Here is a 7036-nt window from a genome sequence, read left to right on the forward strand (position 1 = left end):
GTAGTGTTGTTACCTGATAATAGCAAGAAAGAGAAGGGATCCAATCCTTCAAAGAATCACTTAAACGTTAGTAGATATTCAAAATTTATTTTTCTCATTTCATTAGTCTTCTTTCATTTTCTTTTATTATTGAACAGGGATACATTATATTCTAATCACAGTTTCCCTTTCCCATACCCTTCCATGTCCTCCCTACCTCCATACACTTCTAAGTCCATGCCTTCTCTCTCTCTCCCTCCCTCTCTCTTTCTCAAAAATAGACAAATGCAAAATGCAAAATAAAATAAAACAAATAAATAACTTAAAAAATAGAAAAAAACAAGGAAACACACACACCACATGTGTGCATCCACATACACATGAACAAAACCTGGAAACACACAATTGGAAATCAAAACATATAAGAGAAAGAGGAGTAGGTGTTAAAAAGAAGCCAAAATAAGGCAACATGAGACAAACTTTTTTTTTTTTTTTTTTTTTTTTTTTTTTTAGAGAAGAAGGGAAAAAGATTTTTATTCTGAATATTGAAACCAAATTAAGTCCCCTCTCCCTACTCTTTTAGATTGGCTATCTACTGCTGATCATGAAGCCTGTCTTTAAAAGTAGTTTATGTACCCAGTGAAACACTACTGAAGAAAACAAATCTTTCCTTTGAATTGTAGCTAGTTTCTTAGCTGGGAATGAGAGATCAACCATTGTCAGACATGAGTTTCCTCTTAAGGAGTAAGCCTTAAATCCAATCAGAAAGTGGTTAGCTATCTCCTCCATACTTATGCCACTGTTGCACAGGTGCATTTGCAGAAAGTCGTCACTATAAACCACTGGATTTGCAGCTGGGTTGGGTGTTTAGGATTCTCTTCTAGTAGAGTCCAGTACACCTTCCAGGATCCTGAACCCTGGTTAACAGGCAGGAAGAATCTAGTTAGCAATCATCTGGACTTTTTTGTTCAATGAGATATGGAAGTGTTGTTTTCAGTAATAGGACCTTACCATCAGTTTGAAAACAGAAACCAAGAGCTTTGACAATAGTTGGTGTTGTTTGGGGGTTTCCATTAGATGCCCTTGGCCAAAAACTCAATTAGATGTAAACCATTCCTGATACTGGAGGTTTCACTTGCTGTCAGAAGATGTCTAGTAGGCATGTTGTCTTTCCTGATACATTATAACTCTGCTTAGATTTCTTTCATATACATATATATGTTTTAAAGATTCTACAGGAGTTACATTCCAGATGACTCATCAAATGGCCTTCAGAGTTCATTGTAGTTTCTCTTTTATTGCTGTGAAGAGGCATCATGACTAAGGTAGTTCATCAAAGTCAACGTTTAATTAGAGGCTTGCTTACAGTTCTAGAGGGATATTCCCTGACAATCATTGTGGGAAGCAAACAGGTATGATGCTGGAGCAGAGGCTAAAAGTTTTACATGCTACTCTGCTGGCAGTAGGCAGACAGTGATAGATAGACAGACAGACAGACAGACAGACAGACAGACAGACAGACAGACAGATAGATAGATAGATAGATAGATAGATAGATAGATAGATAGATGATAGATAGATAGACTGACAGATGATAGATTCACACATACATACATACATACATGCATACATACATAGAACATGCTCTTTGAAACCTCAAAACCCCCTCTTATCTCCATCCATCAAGTTCACACCTCTCAATCTTTCCAAACGACTTCCATTAACTGGAGAGCATGAATTAAAAAACATGAGCTTATGAGGCCCATTCTCATTGAGAACAGCAGTGTTAGTTGTCCTCATCCTCACCCTCACCCCCTGCTAGCTCTCTCATCTCCATTTAATCCTTCCATTTAAGTCTGCCTCCTATAACTGCCACTATAACTGTGTATTACATGTTTTTTCTTCCATGAAAGTCACCCTCTACCATCTAGTCCTTTACACTAACTAACTTGTGTGGTTATAAAGACTGTAGTATTGCTATTAAAGCCTCAAAAGCTAACATTGACATATAACAGAATAAAGACCATCGTTTTCTTTTTGGGTCAGGATTACGTCACTTCAAATAAATACTTGCCTGCCTCCATCTTGCAAGTACATAATTTTTTAAACAGCTGAGTTGTCATCAATTGATTAAATGTACCACATTAGAATTCATCTGTTGATAGACACCTAGATGCTTTTCTTTCTGGCTATTTTGAAAGAATTTATTTTACTAATCTTCTTTTTGTTACTGTTTCTTTTTGTAGATAACACAGTCTTCTACTTGACATAATGTCAACTAATCAAAACAAAAGCCATGCTATGATGGAAAATATTCAACTACTGTAAACAATTCTGATATTCCAAAATATACATAATCTCCAAACTATAAACAATGAGGAACATATATTTTAATGCAACATGCACTTTATTTGATCCCTACCTTTCATAGGGATCAATACTTCATAACCTCTGATTAAAACTTTGTTAGCATCTCAAATGTATGGGAATAAAACCTTTCCTTGGAACTTCCTCTCAACCTATCAGTACTCTAAAACCTACATAAAATCATTTATAAATTTTTAAGTTAAATTACTATTTTTGTCATAGGTTAAAATTAAAATTTATAGATACCTTTTGTAAGTTGCAAATCAACATTTTATATACTGCCATAGCATTTTTATTAATGGAAATATTAAAGACACTGTGAAATACTGATGTGTACATCTGCATATGTATACATTTTGTATTCAAATGTTAATAAATTCTCACATTATTAAAATCCTATTATTGAGATTTTCATATTTTACTTTAATTTTATTCAAATCTAATCCATAGTGATGAATTTATTATCTGATTTATTTCCTGGTTCTGTTTACGGTACTTTTGTATAACAGATTTGTGATTATTTACTTTAACACAAGTTTTAAATTTTTCAATGCATTTGGCACAAATTCTAAAATAATGAAAGTACATGTTCAATTCAATTAAAAGTATTGAACAGTTTAGGATTATTAAACATGATATGGAAATTTCTAATATTTGTATGTTTCTGCTAAAAATTTTGTTACTTTTGAATTATACAACTAAAGTGTAGGAACATGGTGAAAAAGAATATTCTGAAGATATGCATATTTAAACATATCTAAACCTTGCTGCAAAAGAATAGCAGAAGTTTTAACAAACAGATATATTTTTCCACATCTTCCTTAAATATTTCTTGTTTGCAAAATATCACTGCTAAACAGTGCATAATAATATCCTTTAGGAATATAGGGGAGAACATAACTGCAGTCTTTCAACATTCAGATTTCAATAAGAGTAGAGATGGCATGTCTTCTTTTAAGGCTTCATGTTACCTTAGAATGAAGCTGTGATCACATAGGTGTTAACATTTGTATTTTTCAAAAATATATTTCAGATATTCATATATATGATCATTGGTATGATAATTTTGTTATAATTGCATCTCCTATAGCTGAGGAGAAATTGAAATAAAGTAAGAGACATACTCTACCTTGTCATTTCAAGTGTGAAACTTCATAATTTTTGCCATGAACTCAACAGGTAAAATAATTGATATGACATTTACCTCAAGGCACATGGCTTATGTAGAGTGTGTGTGTGTGTGTGTGTGTGTGTGTGTGTGTGTGTGTGTTCCTGTTTATTTCACTCTGGTGCTTAACTGCATTGATACAGTAGAATTCTCAATGAGATGAGACTATGGAGATTGTAAATCTAGAGCCAACTAGATCATAGTTCTTACTTGTAAGAATTTAAACAATAGAAAAAACATTTACAAATACCAAGATGAGTATTAGATTTTATATTCTGAGACATTTTTAGCACTTCCATTTCATTGAATATGCAAATATGTTTCTCTCTACTTAAATGTGGATCTCATTTCAGTACTCCAAAGAAGAACAAATTTGAAGTTGTGGATCTCTATGCTCCTCTTGAGAATGTGGCCACATTGGACATCTTATTTTCCTGATTTCTACTATTAAAATACAAACTCTTAAAATATTTGTATTTGTTATTTGGAATAGTCATGTTTCTTAAATTTTCTACCTGACAAATTACAGACATTTAAGCAGTAATGTCTTCTAAGTCTATATTAGCAATTAAGTGTTGCTTCTCAAATGAACTTGGGGATGGAGTTCATGAAAAAGTTGTGTTAAACTGACCCCCCAAAACACTATGTTAATACAAGAAAAAAGCTAAATTCTTTGCTTTTACAGGTAATGCTAATTGGATTTAGTCGTTTATTTCATAAAAATAAGAATACATGAAGTTGGGACAGCATATTGCTATTGTAGATCCAGAAGAAGTACAGGGCAGTAATGTTGAATAGATGTGATTAAACAGATTGTAAGCATATATGAAAATGATAAGTGTATAAAGAAATATAAAATAGCATAGTTGTTCTTTTTATATATTTAGAACATAAAATAAGTTAAATTATTTAATCTGCATTAGTGTGTTTCTCCAATGATATTCTTACATTAGAAATTATTTTAATTACAGTTATTTTGGATTCAAGTTGACTTGCATGTCAGTCAGTAAATATATTAACAGATGGTAATTAAAATGGCTTAGAACCAAGTGAAAATACACAATAACCTCCTGTGGATTTAAACTCTCCAAAATTAGGCTCTCAAGAGGTTAATGCAAAAGTCTACTTCAAACTTAGTCTACTAAACCTAGATTAAATGCTTCTCAGAGAAGACATTTTCCTTTTCCTCCTGTTCCATTAGTCTTGTTGTTCAAATGGGTATTGTGAAGACAAATGGAGAGGTTCATGAACTCGAGTTTTTTTCCACGTACTAATGGCAGTTCATCAAAATTAACATAGTCTATGCTTGCTTAAAAAGAGCTGTCTAGTGTATTAGAAATAGGGCCTCAGACTTCCATTTTGGATTCAAAACCAACAAAGAACCCAAATAGGATTAAAAAAAAAACTCTACAAATTACTCTGTTCCATAGATCATATAGTAGTTTATCCAAACACCACTTCATTACAGACTATGGTTATTAATTTATACATTTGACAGATTTTTTTCATAATTTGTAAATATAAAAGCTCAAGAACGTGTTGAAACTTTTTATCAGAATTCTGTTGAGAGAGAGAGAGAATTCCACATGGCAGTGGATCACTTTTTCAACAGTGAGAAGTATGGACAGCTTGTGGAATAAATCTAACATTACCAATTGAAGGTCAATTCAGTCAATATTTTGGATGCTATGACAAAGGCAATGGGTATTATAGAGAATGCTGTACAAGGTCCAACACTGTAGCACTTGGCTCTGAATTTTCAGATACATGCTGATGCTCTTTGGTCACCAGTGACTTCTCTATTATAGGTGCTGAGTTTTCTCATCATATGCAAATGACTTCTTCATAGAGAGAACAGGCTGAATTATGTCTTTCCTTTAGAGAAAAGGGAAGGGACCCAGATGTTCAGCCATTTAGCTCTGGGCTCTCATCAAACACTGGTTTCACCTCAGCACTAAGTTCACTGAAAAGGCCTTTAGAAACTTGAGGACTTACTCAGAGCCTGGCAATCATGTAGGGCAGAGCAGACTATCAGGCATTCTTCCATTCCTCCACAGTAAGACAATACTTTCATTTCAAACCTATTTTTAGAAGCCAGGTTTTGGCAATTCTTTGGTAAGGGAGGTTTAGTTCTGGTATGAAAACTAGCTATAATCATTGTGCTATTTCTTCATTCAAATGTAATGAAGTGCAAACATCATGACTTGACATATTACCCTTAGGGTTAGGCCTTGCTGGAGAGCTCACACCTCCAATCCCAGCACTCCAGAGTTTGATGCAGGAGAATTGTTTTGAGATTAGGACTAGTCTGGAATACCTGGTAAGTTTAAAAATAGCTTGGGCTTCTAAATAAGACATTGTCTGAACGCCAGGGCCAAAAAAAATGGGAATGGGTGGGTAGGGAAGTAGGGGGGAAGGTATGGGGGACTTTTGGGATAGCATTGGAAATGTAATTGAGGAAAAGATGTAATAAAAAAATATATATATATAAAGAAAAAAGAAAGAAACAAAAAAATAGAGAGAGATCATTATAAATTGATGGAAACAAGGTGTTCAAATTGAATATGGTCATGAGCACATCCTTGTGGAACATACTTTGTTTTAATACATTGTATATTACAAATCCAGTCAGTTAATTTTGTGGTAATAAATAAGCATAATGTATTAAAATCCAAATTTTGGCAGGATCGGCCTTAATGGAACTGAGTGAGAGTTAAGAAAGTCTTCTTTTTAAATAATGCTTATTATTTAATTGTGTTTAAGAATAAGAGTTGGATCAAATTATGAATTTTTATAATGGCCCTGTGACAATATATCTGTGAAGTTTATTATGAGTGTTATTTTCTATTAAAGTTTTAAAGTCATTTGAATAACCACATGCAATGGAAAGGAAATGCAGTTGCTCAGAAATATGCACGCTATTTTCAGAAGTCAAAATTACCAGAAAGGACAAACAGGCTAAAGCATCCCCTTGGCACGAGGAGTGACTTCCATTCACACCAATTTCTGATGCGAAAACTTCCTCTTTGATGAGGATGGAAAAACATAATAAAAAATGGTGGCCCCTGCCTGTGACTGTACTTGTCATTAAACATTTAAATAATGTCATTAAACATTTGAATAATGTTAGTAGTAATTGGTTTCTAAACTGTATATGTGTTTTAAACTGCTTTTTATGTCTCATATAACTTCACAATTTCAGTCTTGCTTTGTATCTAGATGATTTTCTAAAAGCTACTCCAATTAAAAGGGTTATTAAAATTGTTTACACCTCTAAAATGTTTCCGGGCAAGCATAAAGAAGAAGTAGCATGTAGCATGTGTTTTTCATTTGACTTGTGCTGCAATCAGGTAAGAAATAAGTCCCTTCATTGTGAATATTTTGTTAAAAAAATCATCATTTAACTAAGATTTCTCCCACTGTGATTTAAATAATATAATGAAACAAAATAAGAGGTAACCAAAAGAAGAAGGAAAGAAAGAAAGAAAGAAAGAAAGAAAGAAAGAAAGAAAGAAAGAAAGA

The sequence above is a fragment of the Mus caroli genome, chromosome 3, assembly GCF_900094665.2.
Source record: "Mus caroli chromosome 3, CAROLI_EIJ_v1.1, whole genome shotgun sequence".
Lineage (NCBI taxonomy): Eukaryota > Metazoa > Chordata > Mammalia > Rodentia > Muridae > Mus > Mus caroli.